The 21,516-nt window shown below is 41.3% G+C and overlaps 1 protein-coding gene across 12 annotated transcripts in view; it reads left to right on the plus strand.

Moving 5' to 3' along the window:
• LOC310900140 (uncharacterized protein) overlaps positions 1 to 21,516 on the plus strand; it is a 222,706-nt gene that overhangs the window by 89,974 nt on the left and 111,216 nt on the right. Inside the window, exon 4 of one of the 12 annotated variants that reach the window (XR_014584848.1) lies at positions 3,210 to 4,302. The exons of the other annotated variants lie outside the window; for them this stretch is intronic. The gene's annotated coding sequence lies outside the window, so the exon portion shown is untranslated. Of the gene's footprint in view, positions 1 to 3,209; positions 4,303 to 21,516 lie in introns of those variants that run through there. 12 annotated transcript variants of the gene reach the window in all.

Raw genomic sequence — 21,516 nt, forward strand, 5'->3', positions numbered from 1 at the left:
CATGCAAGTTGTCTTTCAAAAACAGAAGACAGTGCACTTAGGCATTGTGGAGCACATAGATCTGCATCGACAGTGGGGACTGCTGTGAGTCTCCTAAATGAGTTGTGCACGTCGAGGCCTTGCTTCCTTTGGAAATCTTCATGTTCATTTTGAGAAGTAAGGGTCTGACCCATATGCTATTTGAGAAAAGTTCACAATATAGTAACTGTTTAGCTCAGAATTTACAAAACCCATAAAACACATATGCTGTGCAAAATTGCGTGGGATGTTAAACTCAACATAGAGAGCTTAGCAGCTTGTTTTTTATTTATTTTATGTATTATTTTTTATTTGGGAAGATCAATGATTCCAAAAGGCAAAATCAGACCGTGGAGCTTGGAGTAAGCACCTGAAAAACTGGTTTTTAAAGTGCTAAAGTCCTATTGCCAACATTAGTAGGGTAATTGTTCTTCATTCCTTCTTTTAGCAGAGTCCACTTTATATGATGGAGCAAGGAGTCAAGCATTTAATTCCATCTGGAAAGAGACTCTGTTTATTTCTTTCATTGCCTTTCAGCCTCTTAAAACTAAATGCCTTGGTTTTGAAGGGTTGCTACTGCAGCTTGCACTGTCTGAGTAAATAATGAATCAGCAGGTAATAGTAAACTTAAGTTTAAATGCAAAAGCTTGTATTGATTTAATTCCCCATTAAATCGGGTCATTTTGTGGTTCAGTACCCATGCATTAAAACGTGTAGCCCAAACATAAAATATCACTTTTCCTTGTGCAGGGCTTGGAGTTACTCTTGGAAGAAAATGAAGCTCCCTGTTGCTCTGCCTACGTGCAATTATCTGTGCTATCATCTTTATGTTCGAACACTGCTTAGAAATATAAAGAATCCAAATCTGGTTTTGATCTGCCTACATATGCTTATCCGTGCTATTGTCTTCGTTGGAAACTGTTTAGGAATATAAAGCATCCAAATCTGCTGCCCTCATTACTTGCTAATTCAGGCTTTTCCTGCCACGTTTTGCTGGTAACTGGCGTTAATGAAATTGAACCCTGGCTCTTCTACTGGTTTGAGATTGCCTGATGAGAGAACCTTGCTTTCAGTGTCCCGTGTTACTCTGCATTGTGCTTTTTGAGCAATAATATCATACTTTTCACAAAGAGAAACTTGAACACATCGCACAACAGGTTCTCCCTCCCACCTTATGCTTTCATCCATGAGAGGCGTGAGTCAAAGGCTGGACTCCTGCTCTGTCTTTCGTAGCATGGGGAGCTCTGTGTAGAGACCTGAGCATGAAATGATACATGAAGTGAGGATCTGCTGGTGTGCCATCCACATTTAGCTGTGAAGTTGAGCAAGCTTGGACCATTTACACTGGTGTCTTCTTCATGCTGAGTTAGGTGGTAGCATAAGTACCCTGCTGAATGTGGTAGTTGGTATTAAAACCATTTACTGAGGAGAAAAACAAAAACAAAAACAAAACAAAAAAAAAAACAGGAGTGGGAAAGGAGAGTTGAGGATAAACGAACCAAAGCTGGAGGCACTGGAGGACCTTCAGATCAGCAGAGCTTGCTAATATGTAAAGCTTTTCCCAGGATCTTGCTGCTCTGTGGTCTCCATCTGGGAGTGCTCCTTGTATGCCTTTAGGGAAGGACTCTGTCTTGTAACACAGCTGCACTTGCCTTGGTTGCGATACTGCTATGGCTGATCTGCAGCAAAACAGCAACACAATTTCTGTCCTGATGAAGTGGGCACTCCTGGTTTTGTCTCTGAATATTGAGGTAACAGAGAGAAAGTGAGTACAGCCTGCAGGCTAACAGGATTTGTGTCCAAGCTTTGTGATGGAGAGGAATGGTGCTGATTCAGGCAGGTCAGAAAGGAATTCCAGTGTTATGCATGGCAATCACCCACACTGGCTGTCAGAGCCATGAAATTCAGTGATATGACCGGAGCCATTTCTGTGGATCACCTCCTTCGTCCTGGTGAATCACAAAGTAGGAATCTGCGGGCCAAACTGCGGTACTGCGTTTTGGCTTCATTTTCTTGTGAATCTGCTGGGGAAATGCTGCTATGTTGTGTGCTCGTCAACAGGAACGTATAGCGTTTGGGTCGAGCCTGTGTTTCTTCAACATTTTTAGCTCCGTAATGGCTGGCCATATAGGTAGTGAGGGATTTGCTTCCTTGTGCTTTGGCTTTATTAGCACCAGTGGGATTTTAGGCTTTTCAGTTTTCCTTGCACTTGCGATTCTTACCTCTGAATTAAAGGGTATTTTGAATAAATCATTGTGAGGTGGGGCAATGCTTGTTGTAGGAAAAAAAACTCATTGTGCCAGCGTATCTGAACAGGTTTCGTGTCTATTACTCATGTACCTTGTGAGCCCATTACATGTGTAACTTAATGAGGGTTTCTCTTACTTGGACCACAGAAAGCATGTGTGCCTGACTCACACACAAGTGCTATACAAGGAGAAAGCAACCCAAGAACACTGAGCTTTTCTTTATATATATATATATTGTCTATAAAGCATAGAATATTAGTGTTGCCAGTGTGGCACTGAAATACTGTCCGGACAAATGTCCTCTTGTGTTGGGAAAAATGATCAGCAAGGAAAACTGATGTCATTGCTGCCTGTATTCCAGCTAATATGAAGTGTGCTGTAGTTAACACTGAATGAGATGAGTTCATGCTGGAACATATTTTGAATTGTTAACTGTAAGAAACACCACTGGATTGGCTCACACTACTCCTGATTCATGATAAAGAAATTCCTAGGGGGGGGAAAAAATAAAAAGATCAACCGTGCTCTCCCTTTGTGATTTTTCTGGGGAATCACCACAAAGGTAACGTAATGTTAGATTTTTCTATATACTGATACACCGTTACACCTTACCTAACTGGCAAGATGAAGACATCACCATAAGATGCTTTATTTGCCCTGTGTTGGGAACTGCTGCTGTGTGAGGCAGTATAGGCAGAGCCTAGGTCTTGAGGCACCTCAGCCACATCTTGACCCATACAGGGTAGGACTGGGGCAAGCACCAGCCCTTTCTCACTTCCACCTGAGGGATTGCAAATGCACAGAGCTGGCAGGAGCCTTTGCATGCTCTGTGCAGACCCTGATCTGAGTGGTTAGAGGGATGAGGAATGAGTGTGCAAGAAATCAAGTCCTCATTTCAAGCTGAGATGAATCACTATGGGAATTGACTTGTATCTCTTACAGAGACAGCTGCCTTTCAGATGTCTGCATTAGAGCTGATGAGCTCTTCCCTTCCAGGTAAATCTTGTTTTGTTGTGAGCAGTGACTGAAGAGGCGGTATGAAAAGTATTGCCATGCATGAGGTGAGCGGGGTAAGAGCAGCTCTGCCCCTTCTCAGTCAAGGTGGAGATAACTGGAGGAGAGCTTTCTTTTCACCTAACTGGGGGTACAACGTTGTGGCTGTGGCAAATCAATTCAAATACTACCAGCACTGTCCTGTTTGCTGCCTAACATTTGGGAGTGCTTGAAAACCAGCCTGGGAAGAGATGCTGCCCAGGTGTGCGCAGCTGTGATGTGGAAAGGCTTCAGCTGTGCTAACTGCGTGGATTTGAATTTGCATAGCTGCTGACACCAAAGCCTATGTGGCTGGGTCATTTTTATCTTCCCACAGATCACCTAAGGTATGACTGATATCCTGCAAGCCACATGCTTTGATTTCATCAAGCAGTGTTTAGAGTCAGCTCAACTAGGCCAGAGTGTGAAGCCTCTGTTGATACCATAAAGACAAGAATTGACTGCAAAACGAGAAACAGCCCATGTGAACTTGCAGCTACTGGAAACACAGTTGATTATTACAGGGAGAAGAGTAGCTAATTCTGTAAATAACATGGTATAATAGTTTGGATTTGATCTGTCTTTAGTCACTCATGTTAGTTTGAAGCAGTGTGGATAAAGGCTAAATCCATAGACTTATTGGCAGTAACCCTTGTACATTATTGGTGTACATTCCCTGGAGAAGATGAACTCTGATACAATTCATGGTCTTGATTTTCAAGTGGGAAGAGTCTAATGGGAGTCTGGCTATCAGGTGAGAAGCTCTACCTACTAAATTGTATGCTGGGCTTTAGCAGCCGAAGGAGTGGCTTGTTTGTTGGGTTTTGGTTTTAGAAGTCATACATATTTTCTGCTTGGAATTGCTTTTAATTTTATTGTGTACTTCAAAATATGTCTCTTTCTTTTCTAAGAAAGGCATGAATTATGTCTGGTTTAATAAATAAAAGTTGTCTAATGCCTGTCATTATTTAAAAAAAGAAAGTCTGCTGTGTACTCTAGCTGTTCTTTAAATGTCCTCAGCAGACAGCTGAGCTAAAACTTAAACTATTTAAGTGTAAGACATATGCCAGGGAGTTAGTGAGAATGATCTTGAGCAAAGCTAGGCTCATTACTTTCCAAAGTTCGTAGTAGTTCTGTGAGCAGTAAAATTGCATTTCCAGCGGTGATTGGATTGGACTGGATTCCATTCCAATAGTACCAAGACTTGTTGCGAGAGACTGTTTGACCAATGCATCCTGCTCCTTTCTTCCTAACTTTCAGAGAAGTTTTCTGATCTTGCATAGCTAGGAAGGAATGTGCAAAGATTCAAATACTGAGCTTGCCTCTTCTGTCCCATGAGAAGGAAGGGAAACAAATTGCAGCTCCAAGTAGAAAACTGAACTTCTTGAATGCATGGAGGGGATAGTTTTTGTGAAAAAGGGACTTATTCTTAGATTAGGTTGGTACCTATTAAATTATAGAAAAGATAATCAAAATGCTTGGTGTATGTAATTTATTATACACATGCTTTTTGGCTCAGAGTTCTCTTGCCTTAACTAAATATTAATAATAAAAGTGAAAAGAGAGTTCTGACTGTTAAAATGTGACCTATTTGTTGTTAGTAAATAGAGATCTAGTACTTGAGTTACTCCATTCACTTCAAAGCAGCTGTTTCCCATTTACACCCCTTAGATCTCAGCACGTTACGTTTACGGGTACCTGCATACCTTTATAGAGCTATAACAGTATTATTACACACGCTTATATAAATTACACCAAGATAAGTCACATGGTGTACTATTCCTGAGCTATCAGAAAGCCGGATTCTGCTGTCCTTTACCACTTTGTGTCTGAGTGTCTCCAGGTGACTGGAGGTGTCATTCCACTGAAAATCAGGCAGCTGAGTCGGGAATAAAATATTGCTCCTAGAGAATAAGATTGCTGTCACCTTCTATACAGGGGCACACAGTTGTCTTTTAGCCTCTGAAAACCACCTTGCTGGAGGTTGCCCTGCTGATTGCCGTGCTTCAGGTGGCTCTGCATGTACCACAGAGCTTCCCGAGGCTGGCAGTCCCAGAACCCAGGTTGTGCTGTCAGACCATTGACTGCAGTGGAAACCATGGCCGAGCTGCTGCTGCTGTTGTACCTTCTATTCCTTTTTGGTTTTTACCCCATGCTGTAACAGTATGTGCAGTAGATGTCACAGGAAATGCTAAAAGCACATCTTTCCATGTTGGGTCCTTCTTTGGTCTGTCCTGTATGAAAAGCCATATGTCTCTGTCCACAGAAGCGTTACATTTCACCCTGCTGATTTATTTGGTCTGAACACTTCGCCTAATGCTTTTGTACAAGTACATTTTCTCTGCCTTGATTCTTATTTGTGTCATGGTCTGTTCCTGTTAAAGATGAATGAAGACTTGTCAACAAATAATCTAGCCAATAAATTAGAATCTGATCCAAAACCTCATTGACGTCAACAGAAACTCTTACTGACTTCAGTAGTCCTACAGTGTCTTTTTCATGCTTCCTTAATGTCTGTAAATATATCCACTTTAGAATGAAAATATTTTTCCCCACAGTATTTTTTTAAGTCTGTGAAATGACTGGGAAGTATGGAGCAAACAAAATTAGATTTGTACCGTTTAGATGTCGTCATGCAGATGGGTGCTGCTGTGGAAAAGCAACTAACTGGGGACTGTTACCATGCATACCTATGGGCTTAACTTTCTTTAAATGTCCTGAAATCAGACCAGTGGCACTCAGAAAACTCCCTTGCTCTTCCTGGTGGCTGTGCCAGCTTTGCACTACGTGCCCAGAGCCACGCACCGCAGAGCTGCAGGGCAGGTCCACCCACGGCTGCAGGATCCCGGCCGGGAGCTCCCGGGATGGAGGAGGGCAAACATCATGGGGGCGAATGTTTAAACCAGGCGAACCCACAAAGCCCTCCTTGCTTTCCCAGAACACATCTGCCTCTGGTGGTTCTTGGGGGTCTGTATTAGCAAAGAGATGTTTACTTCCTCAAGAGAAAGTTTATCTTATAGAATATTAAATAATAAAGTCAGGGGGAAAGGTTGAAAGTGGTATGTCTCAGCAAAATAAGCAAGCAGGCGAATTCTGGCATGTAATTTCAGGACTTAGTTTGATCACATCTACACAAATTAAAAATAAATGCTCTGCTCTGAGACAGAGGCTCTGACAGTGAGTGCTCGGCTGATGTTTAACAGGGGGAGCATTTGACTCGGAGCAGAATTTGCATGAACCAAGCGAATGAGCAGTGAGAGAAGCACCAACTCTCCTCCCCTTGGTGCAAGTCTAAAATTAATGCTCTGCGAGGGGATAGCTGTCACGGCAAGAGCTAAGGAAATCTTGCTGCCAGAACTGCACAGATGGTGAGGGGAAAGCAAATCTTTTTGGGGAAGGTGAAGAGACAGTATTAAAAATCCCCACAAACCTGATGAGCCTGGAATTGCTTGAATTGATGCCCCCTGTCTTTCCTGTGTCTTCACATGATGAAAGGGAGAAAGAATGAATGAATGTATGTCGACCTCTCTGCAGATGATGTATTACACTTGGAGTCATGTAGCTCTTTCTACAAAGATTCGAGTGGCATGTGGAAACCTCATGTCCTGGAAGCCTGATGTTTTTTAATAAGGATGGAGGGAGGTTATCATAACAATTCGAGGCTGTAGGATTCCAAAACCCAATACGAAGCAATTCATTCACTGCTCCTACATCTCTTAGATATTTTTGTCAGCCTCCTTTCTGAATGTTTGTTGCATGTTATTGTCTCACAAGATGAGACTTGATGTGAATGTGTTTGGGACTGATTTTCATCCCCTGTAGGGAGGGCACAGTTCTTTAGATCTGCATGGAGTTAAGGCTGGTTATAACAGATAAGTGTTTTTTTTTATCGTTTTATATTTATTTTTTTTTGAGTGCGTAACTGCCTCCTCACCCTGGGCTGAAATGCATCTTTTCTCCCACGCTGTCTATTATATTTCTAGAAGGTCAGATTTATTATGAATAGGTAGGCAGCCATCATCCTGTGAGACAGTGACTTTAAATTAGGAGAATTAGGAAATGAATGTGAGGAAAAGCTCAATGAAGGGTCAAAAAGAATAAAAAAAGAAGGAAAGTCTCTTTTGATCATTTCTTCTTTATTCTCTTAGGAAAAGCAATAGATCCATCCCATCAAGCAAACAACAGTTAAGCAAATGATGAGGCTGGTATTTGGTTTTCCTACCAGTGTTTTAAATGTCACTGTTCATTATTCTTTTTTAAACCCAGAAATGCTGATGCACCAGCATGTCTCATTATGACAGCAAAAGAGATTTCTCTCTGCTGAAGTGAATTTAGAAGAAAACAAATCCTGGGGGCAGTGTGCATCGACTGTAGAGAAAAGCACCGTCCGTGGTGGCTGCTGGAGGCTGCCTGTGGCAGTCTGTGGGTTTCAGGGCAGGCAGGCAGAGCTGATGAGAGCACCTGAGCTGCTGGTAGGAACAGGCAGTGACAGCTAAATCTGGTTATTCTCAGGGAAGAAAAGAGAAGAAATTAGGGAAGTGAAAATATAAAAGAAGCATGCTATTACTGTTTAAAACAAATAGCCTGTGGCCACTGTGTGAAGCATGCCACTGTTGACCGGTATATCAATGCAAAACAATCACAATGGAGACTCCACGTAGAGGTAACCTAGACCAGCTGCAAGAGTGAATACAAGCTTCAGACAACTCAGTTAGCAAAGGCAGCTTTCCTCCTCTTCCCTGCTTGGAAGAGAGTGGATCAATCCCTTTAAACTGCATTCCCTGACATCCTTGAATTCAAGTCTTGCTGACCTCAACATGATAAAATGGGTTCCTTTGTATGCTGAAAGCATGTTGTGTGTCTACTGTATAATACCATTAACTCAGGTGAATTCATACTCTGGCTCATTATTATCCAGTGAAATACTGGGAGGACAGGGAGAGGTACTGGTAAAGAGAGGACTGCAAATACTGTCATATTTCTGACACTTTTCTTGGCGCTGCTCTTTCTCTAACAGAAGTTAAGAGGAACTGGCTAGAAAGATGTCCTATAACAACATGAAACCCCCCTGGAAAATGTCTGAACTAATTAGAAGGTAGGTATGAAATGAACTCAAGGCCCCAGAGCATCCTCTTTTATGGAGGAGATGCAGAAGACACTGCAGCAGCAATATTATTGCACACTTCTTGATGAGGAATTTAATATGTCCCATGCAGCCCCAGTAATTGCCCCGGTGTGCAAAGGCAGCAGTCGTGAGCAAGCGGGAACAGAGCCTGAAATCTCCCAGTGTGAGGGGAATTTATTGGCACTGCCAATACCGTGAACACAAAGCAAGCTCCTGTCAGGCTGATTGAGGAGTTGAAAGGAAAACAAGTCACAGCCCCCCAAGGTGTCAGGCATTTTGCAAGCCTCTGCCACACAGGTGTCAGCTCTGGGGTGGCATTCACTCGTCACCCGCCTGTGATTTTGCAAGCCGCCGAAGGCTCTGCAGCACTCAAAGGGTCGCTCAAGCATACCGAGGGCTGCAAATCCACCTGTGTGAAGAGGGTGCCTCTTGCTTGAGCTGGCACAAAGGTAGGCGACTTGGAAATGAGGCATCTTGCAGGGAGAGATGAGCGCTGGGGCCAGTTGTTTGGTGTCTCTGCTTTTGGTGGCCCTGGGATGTCCTTGATTATTGTTGTTTATAATGTTGTGGCACCTAGCTTCAAACCTGGGGATGGAGACCTATTTTGCCATGTGTATAAATGCAAGGCAAAGGAGGGATTGTTATATAAAAGCAGCCTGAACGCTTTCTTGTTCCAACAATATTGATAGGATACTGAGGAGCTGTAACTGGTAAGAATGCTGTGGGCTGGTTTGTTTGTGCCTTCTTCAATAGGCTCAGCTTTGCTAAACAGTAGCAAGGACAGATGTGGGAACTCTTACTGGGAGACATTTTAAAGGCATAGAGAGAAATCATTCTGGTAGAAATGGACAGCCTTATTCAAGTCAGGGATTTCCAGCTGCTGCTCGAGGGGCTGGATTCAGCAGGAGAACACTTGTGTCTGGTCCCAGAGTTCTCAGGTAGTGGTTTCCAGGCTTTACGCACATGAAGTCAAACAGCCTCATGTGCAGCAGTCAAGCCATGATTGTACCTAAATGTCTTTAGATGATGCTCAGCAAGTTCGTGCATGAGTCCAGATTGACTGACAGAGTTGTGTGCGTGCATAGTGACCATGACACTGGGAATCATCCCTCACCTTGTACTTTATATGGAATTGAAATACCTCAAAAAATAGGAGTTCACAAATGTAGGCTAGTGAGGCAGAACCTTTTATTACATTTGCTTGAAATACAAAGGCAGTTGGTGGTTGGTTTTCAAGCACTCATTTTTTTAATAGGCTCTTATTGTATAAGAAAACAGTTCTGAGAGAGGCTTTGATTAATATTTTGGGTTCATTTCTTGAGTTTAGAAGGTGAAATATAAAAATCATGGATTGGTCTTGTAAGGTTTCCATGTCAAGTTTTCTTGGCCATCATATGCATGTGGGAAACTTGTTTCCTCACTCAGGAGATGGGATTTGGGGAAGGAAGGAAAGTTTGATGCCTGTGTGCTTGACTTGCATCATCAAATGAAGCCAATACAGTTCATAGTTTGAGCATGGTTGACAGATGGTCTGCCCTTTAGCAGAGCTAAGTAACAGGTTAACAAAACAGGAATCCTAATTCTAAAATAAGAAGGTACTGCTTTTATTAGAGAGGCAGCCAACAGTCCTTAGTATTTGAATGGTAGTAGCTCACCTCAGGAAGTATAAATCAAGGAACTCTCTTTGGCATAAAGTAGCAAGCCTACATAAGGCCTTAAGGATATGAAGTAGTATTTTTGTCACTATGAGACAAAAAAGGGAATAAAAAAATGACTGAAAGGATTGTAAGCACAAGAGCTGGGAGAATTTACCTCCAATAAGCATTCTGAGAGCCTTTTCTTTCTTGAGATTGCAGAATCTTCAGTTGCTAGAGGGAAGTGGCTGGGAGTTTCATAAATAATAAATTGCTGTAATCCCATGAGTTCATCACAAAAATATGCATCAGAATCATAGAAAGACTGTAATGGGTCACAACACCAATAGATTCTAGAACTGGTAACAAACAATGAGTCTGATAAAAGTGACAGAAACATCGGTCAGAGAGAGCTTCGAAATTACAGATCTTGGGAAAGAAACAAATGTTATTACCAAAAAAAAAAAAGTATATGTGGGTAACTGTGATTTGTGCAGAAAACGACTAAATCAACATCATTTAGCCTTTTCAATTTAGAAAGACCCAGGGCATCCAAAATTTGTATCTCATACAGAAACATTCTTGTAGGCTAAAAATTGTTACTGATGTTCTTCAGGCAAGAATGACTAGGCTTAGTCATTATATTTCTACTTAAAAAAGGCTAGAGTTATTAAAAAAAAAAAAATCAAACCAAACACATGCACACAAAACAACAACAAAAACCACCTGGAGGCAAACACTGAAAGTATGAAGATCCAGAATAACACCTGGATTGCCAGAAAAATAAGATGGATTATTTTGAGTATCCCATTGATCTAAAGAAGGATCATCAATAACGTAAAGATCATTTGAACGCATGATGTAGACTGAAGGAAAATGGGTTGACATACCCCTGCAGGGGTATATACCGCATCTGAATGCTAAAACCTGATATGAAGCTTGATCAAGACGTATCATATAAGCTGTAAACTGGAAACGCCATATAGTGAGACAATTTCTTTCCAATGACTTTTCGTTGAAGTGGAAATCAAGGTCTTTAAAAGAATAGAAGTTACTCCACTGTCAGAAAGTTGCTTTGAGAAAGAGAAAAGTTAATGATGCTGCTGATAGGTAGTAGTAGTGTACATTAAGCAGCTTTATAGGCTGGCTGTCTGAGCTCCAACTCAGAAAAATACTTTTCATTTCAGGCTTATAGATATTCCTACTTTAAATAATGGGGCTATTCATGTTGGATTGGGGTTAATGAGCCACTTGGTTACTAAGAGAAATCTGAGAGTCTATCTAACAGTCCTATATAACGTGTGGTAGTGAGAACAGCTACTCGCAATACAATAGGAGGCTCTAATACAGAAGGAACGGTGCAAACATTGCTTTCTTGTTATGTCAGGGTGTAAATGCTTGCATTTGGAGAAGGCCCTATGGTGCCAGGCTTGATGCAACTATATATGGTTAATTTCTGTTTATGTAGCAGCTGAGCTTTAGCTAGAGCAGTCCAGCTACCGTGACTTGGCATTGTAATTGAGAAGCATCCCCAAGCCATGGCTAGAGGGCTCCTGGCCTTGGGTTCAGCTGTGTCCTGGTGTGTAAATCACCTGGCTGCAGAGCATGGGCGAGCTGCTGCTCTGCCTGCTTGTGTCTGTCAGAAAAGTGCCACTGGGCAGCAAGGAAAACAGTATGTTGCAAAGAGCTTAGCTCCCTTCAGTCTTGCCTCACAGGTTTCTGGTTGAATCCCAGCCTCTTTGGGAATGGAATCAAGGTGGTTTTGCTGCTTGGCTGTTCTTCATGTGAGGCTGAAGGCCAGTTGAAACCATGTGGTGGAAGGAGGAAGGTGTAATAGCATTGTGTAGATTGCCTAGATCATTTTCAGTTGATGGATTTGAGATTTCAAAATAAATTACAGAAAATAAACACGCAACAATACACATGGTTAACTGCAGTTTCCACCAGCGTGCTACCTAGCTGTTTTCAGCAACACCCCCTGGGCAACATGCTCAAAGTAGGGGCAGGGGATACATGTTTTCTGTCCTCTGTTAACATTGCAGAAAATTCTGTCCTTCGTCTCCTCCCAGTTTCTGTAGCTACTTTCCTGGCTAATCCACCCTTTCTCCTCCGCCTCTGGAAGCTCGGGATCTATTGCTGAGCAAAGAAGAGTTGAGATGAATGGAGACTATCCCTGGAGAAAACAAAACTGTTGTAGCTGCAGGCTGGGGAAAGGAAAACGTCAGATAGGAAGCAAGCATGGGGGTGGGGGGGGGGAAGAGAAGAAAAGGAGAGTTTCTGTTTGCATTGGCGCATGGCAGGCAGCTTGCATGCTTGCGTGATACTAACTTCCTTCTCATTACAGCTTGGAAGCCTCTGGCATCCTGACCCTCACAAATACAAACAGATGTCCCCAGGCAGACCAGCCCACTGCTGCTCCCTACAGCATCATCTTCTGCACACCACATTCTTTATCACAAATGTGGTTTGTTTTTTTTAATAATTTATTTTTTTCAACTACCTTAAACTGTCTCTCTCTTGCTCCTCCTCTAACTCAATCACAGAGTCAGGGTGAGAGTGGGTTTAGTGCACCTCTCAGTTGAGCTTGGTGTGATGGATAACTGCTGACAAGCCTACAAGCTTTGCAGGTTTTGTTTACAGCTTTGGAGTAGTTGGGGTGATATGCCAGAGCACTGGGCATCCAGCGGCGGCCTTGGAAATGAATGGTAGCTTTTCTGCTGCTTCTGGCCTTTGAAAAGCAAAACACTTATTCAGGTAGTCACATATGGATTTAGGAACTGTAACTATTGGCTCCAGTTTCTGAAATGATTGGCCCAAATTCCCCAAACCAATACAACTATGACAGTGTACAGCCATAGGAACAGCATTGAGGAAAAAAAGTCAATTATAGCATCAGTAGCTGAAAGGGGATTTAAAAGCCCAAAGCTATTTGGAAGCCTTAGTCAAAAATGAAACTGGAATTTTAGTGCCTAAGTGAGATAAGAAACTTGTAAAAATCAGGTGCTTTTGAAAATGTTACCCAGTAATCTCTGTGTTATTATAAAGCCTTACCACTTTTTCACCTATATATGTCAAGAAGAATATTAAAATTCTTCTCAGGCTCCTTCAGCAAATAGTTTTCTAACATTTAAATCCATTTTGGCTGATGGCTGCCAGCTCTCACTTGGAAAACCAGAGCCATATCACATAATTTCTGTTGGCAAGAGGTAGAGTCACCTGAAAATGTTGTTCGAGATCCCAAAACATGATCTAAATATGGCTCAAATTCACGACCCTTTTTAGCTATTAGCAAAGATCCTGTTTTTCCTAGAAAAGTTTTACAGATCTGTCTGTTTCCCCTCCTGTAAAGAGAAAGAGGGAGATAGTAATGAAGAACAACTCAGTTGCCTTATGAGGTCCCTCGAGGACTGTGGGACCATGCTTCTTCAGGTTCTGTGAATGATCTTTGGAAGTTGCAGTGGTCTGAAAACCAGACATTCCTCTTTCCAAGTATTTGTAGGGAAAAGAGCAGGCCTGGACTGAAGGGGAAATGGGAGAGGTGGTAATCCTGTTGAGCAATCCAGCGATACACCCTTTCCTCACAGTTCCTTCCTCCTTGGGTGAGATAAGTAACATTGGATGTTAGCGGCTAAGACCAACAAAATAGGGTGGTGTCTTTATCTGAGAGAGCTGGGTGTCCCCATCTTGAGATTAATTAATGTTTGGAACATTTGTATGTTTTCTCTCAGCATGTTCGCAAGCATATTGGTGGGCCTTTTGGAGCTTAGAAATAATTTCCTTAGTCAGCTGGCAGTGTGTTTCACCCTCTTTGCTTGGAGGCAGTTGGACAGACTGGCACTTGTGTCCTTCCAGTGGGTCTTTTTCCAGTGAGCAGAGAACTGGAGATTTTTGGTTTGGAGTGTCTTCCTGAACAGTACCATGCAGCTCTGTAAGCCCTTGTTTTCTGTGGGGTATAGTAGTTCAAAAGTCTCTGCTGTTTTGGTGGTAGAGATTTTGTTTGTGTCAGCTTCAAATACAATTGCATTTGGTGGCTGTCACAGTGTTTCTGCTGCCCTTTCACTTTGGCAGTTACATACACCGAGATGGGAACTATTCCACCCTGACTGCGCATCTTTCTGCTATGAAATGTGAAAGCACCCTTTCCCCACAACTATCTGTTACTTTCGATGGTTTGCTGAGCTGACGTAATCAGGTCACTGTCATTTATTCTCTTCTACATGGAGGAATGTATGACCTAGTGGATAAACTGAAAATCTCCATACAATGCTAGATTTTACTATGCTTCCTTTTGTTGAGTAATACCATATTTTTCCAACCACTTTTGACTTGTTGTTCCAACAACTGTTTTTCCAGGAAGATGTGTTTTCCTGCACGTGGATTACTCTAGCACTAACTGGAGCTCACTTTTTCTAGGCACCTTTCACAAGACTTAGAAATATCCCCCAGGCTAGCTTCTGGGGGCCCACAGAACATGGGTGGAAAATCAGAGTACTAATAATACCTCATTTTGAGTGGAGCACAGTGTGAGTGCACAGAAGGGGCTGTCAGTAACATGCATGGGTATCCAAGAAGACTGCTATGTTCACTTCTGTTCACTGGAAAATACTTGATTCAGCTCATATTGCTTATATAATTAGGATGAATAAAATAGAGGGGGGGTCACTCAGGAGTAAGCAAAACTGGTTTTAGTCTAATCAAGGTTAATCAGTGTTACATATGAAACTGAAAGGTTTTTTACTCTTTTATTAAACAGATTTGAAAAATTAACTTGCTGCAGGCTGCCAGGAGGTAATGTTAATAATGATAGAAAATAGCAGATTTTTAATCTTTCTGTTAATAATTTTCTATAAAAGAGGAGAATACCATCCTAGACATACCAGGAACTTTAAAAGTAAGTTTCCTAACAACTTAATTTCTTGTTCCTGATAAACTTACTAAGAAGTTGTTTTACTATACATGCTATTAATTCTTACGAGAGTCATTAAGAATATTGTCATATTCTCTAAAAGCTTGCTCTGCTTTTGCTTCATGAGAGTTGCTGTTAGAGCTGGCTGGAAACCAGTAAAAGTGGATCTCATTTATATTGCAAGAATATTGATAAAAAGTGTTTTTTCTCTTTTGGCCTAGATTTGGGAAATTCCCTAGAGACCATAATGAAATCTGTGAGCCATAAGCAGTCCATCAGTGGTAAATGTGGTGGGGTGAATAATATGGGGTCCGTTTTCCAGATCTTTGAAAGAGCAGATTTATTCAGTCACTGATTACATAGTGATTGTACGTGTCAGGAAATCCCACTTAGGACAGTGAAATTTCATGAGAACTAAGTCAGCTCTGAGTCTGGCCTCTTCTTGTTGTGGAATGGGTGTTGTGAAATCTCTCCCTCACAAGCAGTTTTTGAACTGCAAGTGATAATGCAGTTGCTGGTTAATGTCGCATACCTCAATAAGCAGATGGACTGAAAGAATTTTAATAACTCGCTGGATCTAAATGATCATTCCTTCCACATTCTTTGTGGCTTCTTAGTATTTATGATAATTTTTGCTTGGGATCCAATCTATACAGTTTATCCAGCTGTGCCTTTGATGTCTGTACTGTGGTCTCAAGGGGGAGAAGTCGTGAATGAGCGGTTAGTGAGCAACATCCAAGGGGTTAAGACATCTTTAACATAAACTCATCAGCATAAGGTTTTTCCTCTGCAATGGATTAAGCAATTTATTTAGCTATAAAACCCAGAAAACTAGTTAAGTGAATTTTACTGGGGAATCAATAAAGTAATAATTGTGTGGTAATATAACTGGGGCTGAGGTAACCAGACTTGGTTTTCTTTTCTTTGTTAATCTGTTTCCCTTCTCCTTTTTATCGTAGTATTTTTGAACAGCCACAAGTTATTCTGATGAGAGAATTGAAAAAGCATATTGAGAAATCTTTGACCACATTAACTTCTGTCCTGTGAAATCTTTCTTTCTTTGCCTTTGCAATAGATGCAAAAAAAGAACTCATCCTGAATTGATTGACTAAAATTTTTATCTCAAACTCTTATTTTTGTATTCTGTTAAATTTTCTCCATTTATATTTCACAGAATGGCTTCCTAATCCTATCTGAGACATGCCTGTAAGCTAAAGATAAATATGTAAAACTTACCTTTGAATTGAATGGTGTTTAACTATCACTGCTTTTTAAAAAATAATAGCAAACCCCTTGACATTATCCTCTGCAGTGCTTCAGAATGTGCACATAGACTGCAATTATTAACTTTATTACATAGAAAGTTTTTCCTTATGATAACTAGAGACAAATTAATTTTAAAGAAACTTCATTTGTTAGACTGTTTTAAATATTAAGATATAATAAATTGTTAGGACAAAACAGGCTTTCATACAACACATAATTCATTCTTGCATTTTAGAGTAGATCAGCTAGATTTAGCAGTGTGCACATGCAAGGGTATAAATGGTTTTCAGAGTTCTTTTCCTCTAAAACATTATATAAAAAAGAAACACAAAAAACCTCATTAGTTATGTGCTGCAAGTTATTTGTCACAGAAAAATAACTATCTTTGCATTGTTAAAAAAAATGCCAGATCATATCCTACGAACAATATGTTTACATTTAGGAATTCTGTTCATGAGTATGAACAGAACACACACATCTAAATTGTAGGAAAGATCTAAAGGGTAGGACTTAAGATCTTTAAAAAAGATAAATTTCCTTCCCTTTTCTGTAGTCTTGATGTCCCAGAAACCAAGGCTATAGTCAGTAGGAATTACACTGAAATTTTATGTTAAATTATAAAAGTGCCAGAGTAGTAGTAACATGACTTGGCATCAGTCTCTGCCCTTTGTGAAAAGTAAAATAGCTGGCAGTATCCAGGAGCACCAAGTAGATGTCTCACACCAAGGTAGTTGGAGAAGGACACTGCATGGTGGGATACTTCAGGATCTCGAGTCCCAACAGAGCTTGCTTAGTTCTTGGCTAAAGATGGGCGCTTAAGTGTGGTACTGAATGAACTTACTGAAAAGGATCAAGAAACACGCAGCTCTGATGTGTTATTTCGGTATGTGATAGGAAATATTTTTAATTTTCCAGCATTCAGATAAGTCCTTGCCCCTGGGATCTTGCATGGCATATCTTGCCATGCAAGTTAAGACTGATATTATTGGATAATACCACCTTGACTATTTAGCTTGCTGCATGTGACAGATAATGTTTACACCGGTCCAAACAGCAGCATAATAACCTATATACACCAGCTATGCTAACAGCATATATAACCTGACTCTTGGCTTTCTTTCTCGCCCTGAAGTGCCAAATATTGACAAATCGACATTATTTTTATTTGTTTATTTATATATTTGTGTGTTTCTGTTTACATTGGAGAAATGCAGAGAGGAGGCAGGAAGCAGTTTCGCACAGCTCGAAGCAGGAACGCTAACGCCAGGCCCAGCAAATTATAGCACCAGCGTTAGCAGGGTGCCAGCTGGAGCCTTTCAACGGAGCGTGCTCCTGGGGGAGATGCTGGCCACCTAACGTGCCAAGAGCCCCCGTGTATGTAAATAGTTCAGGGCCTGGGCCTGCATGTGTTTATCCTTGGGAAGGGGCGCAGCTTGTGCGTAGCTTCATCAGCTCTGCAAGCCATGGCTGGATCCACCATGTCTGTTGTTCAGACATCGTGAAAGGACTTGATTTCCCTCTGGGTGGAAACTTTGCCTTGTGTGTCAGCAGCGCGAAGTGCTGCTGCAGACAAGTGCTGCTGTGACCTGTTTTGTGAGTGCAAGGTACTCGAGGTTCTTGCAGGAATAAACAAGGCAGAGGAGCCTCCTCAGAGGTGCAGCCCACGGGGAGCTGGCTGCCCAGCCGTGGTTTTCCACATCCAGTCAGCTCAGACGTCTGAATGTAAAATTCCACGCTCGGGGATGTCACGCGGATTTTGTGCTCTTCTCTGGGGAATTCTGCATCTCTGAAACAATGAACGGATTATACAGTACTCATCCATATATGTAGTTTTTCATCTGTGACAGATGTGATATTGATAATATCCTCCATTCAATAAGTCATCTGAGTATAATTTAGTGCCAGTTTACTAATCTCTGATTTAACTGTTTAGAGCCCCAAATGTGAAAGACTGGCAGCGGGGTGCAATGAAGAGGAGGGTGATGCTCATGGATCAGACACTTGGCTGTGGTTAGGGAACTTTGGTCTTGTGCTTAGCTCTGCTGCAGGTTTTGGGTCTGATTCTTCCCTCACTCCTTTCATATGAGTGTAAATTCACTAGGTATGATTTCCTTGCTGCTTTGCTGTGATTTTTATGTGATTAGCTCAGAAATCTAATTACCCCATCCCCTGGGATATCGCATGGATTTTGTGCTAGTGTCTGAGTTTGAAAATGAACAGCTGATAAACATCTTAAACTCTGTGTAAAACTGTGAAAGACTTGTCTGAACCTCTTGTTTCTCTTGTATACCTTTCAAAGTTGTGCTTTCCCACTGCTTCAAAGGTTCATTGGCCTGAGAAGCCCATCCTAGACAGGACTTGTACAGCCAAGTTGTATATACCGTGAAAAAAATGCTCTGAGTGCCCATTATCTGAATGATCTCAGACTTTGCCTGTGACTAAGGGAAACCTGTGTGGCCCTGGTATGACTGGTCACAGGAGGAAGGATAGTTGTGCAGTCAGGAGAGAGGTCGTGATGCTGCTGGGCAAACAAAAGCCTCATTTTTCACTCACTGGTGCACATGTTGATGCTGAGTGTGTAATAACCAAGTACACGTGAGGGAAATAGAAGGGAATGTTGCATTTGCAAATGCTAGTATACCTTTCAAAGTTACTCCTCACTTGACCTCAGAGCAGTCCAAGGAGGGAATGGTCTAAAATGATGAGAAAATTTTACTGCTTAGTGGATGTTCGCTTGTGTGATTTCACTGATGCCAGCAGAAAAGTGCTAATGGAGCACCTGTGCTACACCAATCGAGGACCTGGCATGAGGTATCCTAGCGAGCTCATTTGCAAGAGGATTTGCTCATAAAGCTGTTCTAGCAGTTGAGAGTAAACTGAGAAATTTAAGATTGTCCTCTTTTGTCTTATTTCCATAGAAAACTCTCAGTGTCAGAAGTGGAGTTGCAATACACGCCTGCATGATTTAAGCTATATGGGAGGCCTGAATAGAAACTGCCTTCCCCAAACTATTTCTCTTTCTGTTCTTCCTTTTTCATCTTTATGATTTCAGATTTTTAAAAATCTCATAGTAAAATTTCAGGATTGTAAAAATGCCTAAAACTTTGTTGTGTCTCTCTAAACTGTATGTCCCATTTGGGGAAGGAGAGGAAGTAAGAAATGCTCATTCCTTTATTGGTTGGAGGAAGCTCAAATGAGACTGCAGCAGAATCAAGACTGTCAAAACAATAAAAGAAGTGTTAACGCTGATAATTATATGATTCAAACGATTTGAAATCCTTGGAGGGTACATTTTTAATGATGCATTGTAAAACAAATTGTGTTTCATGACTTGAGAGTGCCATAAAACAGTAAACTAATTAGGACACCTTTTGTATGTCTGCTCCTCCTGTCTGCCAATGTGTGTGGTCAGGGGAGTTTTTTTTTTTTTTTTTTTTAAAGGGTATCCTTACACCCTGTTTCTGGTAATTGTTACTGCTGGTGTGTTTTAAAGACTGAATATTAATAATCCAATTAAAAAATCACAATCTGAACCACAGTGTAGTTGCACTGCTGTCTCAACAGCTCGGTAGGCCTCATCCCTTTGGGTTCGTTCTTCTGTCCCCAAAATGAGACTTCAACACCATTTTAACTTGGGTTGTGGCTGGACTAGGGACTTCTGATTGCTGGCGTAATGTCTGGTGGAGGACAGTCCCAGTCACTGTGAGCTGCCTTGAAGTTTGGGTGGCTTTTCTCTCAGTGAGTGGAAGGCAAATGAAAGCAAGAGCTGCAGGTGGTAACTAGATTGATGATGGATCCTTTCATTGTCCTACTACATGTGTCCACAGTATAAAATATTAGACTAAGATAAGAGGTGATTATGCCCCAGAAACGTTAAATGTGCTTGCGTCTTCACAGGGAGGCTTTTGGACTGGTTCTGAGATGTTTTGTTTTGCTAAAAAGTGAATTGGATTTTGGTGGTTCTGTGAAATTTTATGCCATATAAGGCTGTGGGCCTGAGTGCTGGATTGTCTTTTGTGTGACACGCTTTTCTCTCCCCTTGCTGTGTGTCCTTTTCTTTTTCTCCAGCCCACCCCCCCACCCCCCCACCCCCCCCGATTGGATTACTCCCATGTAAGTGTAGTGTAAAATTGAGCTCTGTGTTAGGCCTGCCCGGTGCTGCGAGGAAGAAGGGGTCTGCATTTCTAGAAATACGGGAAATAGTAAAGATAACATCAGGGAATAAATCCTGGCAGCTGTCCTTGTGTATAGTGGATCTGTTTATGAGAATACATAGTGAGTAGAATATGGTCCCAAATTATAGCGGTATGTGGCTGCTGATACCGAGAGTATCATTTCAGCCTTTAGACAGATCCCATTTTCTGAAATTAACCTTACAGCTACCTTTTGAGCCAAATAACCTCTATCTTTCTCTCACTGGAAAAGTGCGAAAGAGGTCATTTTCCTACTATGTTGCTGTGTTTGTCTGCAGTCTGTCTGGGTCTTATCAATTAAAGCATCTTTAAAAAGATGGGGACCTTCACTTTTTATGAGCACCTGTGTACTCGCTAGGGAAAGAACTGTATGGATTAGGGTTATGGGGATCTCTAGGAAAGTATCTTTGTTTGGGGATCAACCAGTAATAGGGTTTTATGTAGAAGGAACAGCAAAATTCCTGGGGGATTAATTCCAATTATATCCCCAATTAGGACAAAAGAGTTTGTTTGATTTGGTAGGGTTTCTGCATCCTTAGCAGTTATAAACATTTGTTCCTTTATACAGAGGTGTTAATTAACATTGTTAAAATTTACTACAGGCTCTCGCATACCCAGACAAAGAGAGGTCATTAGTCACATGTGATTAATAAAAGAAAAAAGTATTTTTCGAAAGATATTTGAGCTTTTAAAGAATCAATCTTAGTATCAGAATTGGATAAGAAATGTGGGTTGATTCCTAACCTAAATTTACTTTTTACAAAATTAGTTATCATTTACAAAAATACATTTTCAGTTTACACTAAATATTGTGTGTCCCTTCTGTTTTCATTTTGAGCTAAAACTGGCTGCTGAGCTAGCTGTGGAGATGTTGTTTTGGTCTTTATTAACTCTTCACTGAAGAAGAGCCTGATATTGCAGTTCAGACTTAAAATATTCTCTCATAAGACCTCAACATCTTTTTTTATCACTGTTCAAAATAACATGGTGCTCTGTTGCCCTTGTAACTTTGACAGATGATTAATTATAAATTTGAGGTACTGTGGGTTCAGATATAAACCTAATTGGGTATTTGTGAACCAAATGTGAAAGT

Source organism: Anser anser, assembly GCF_964211835.1.
Source record: "Anser anser genome assembly, chromosome: 5".
Lineage (NCBI taxonomy): Eukaryota > Metazoa > Chordata > Aves > Anseriformes > Anatidae > Anser > Anser anser.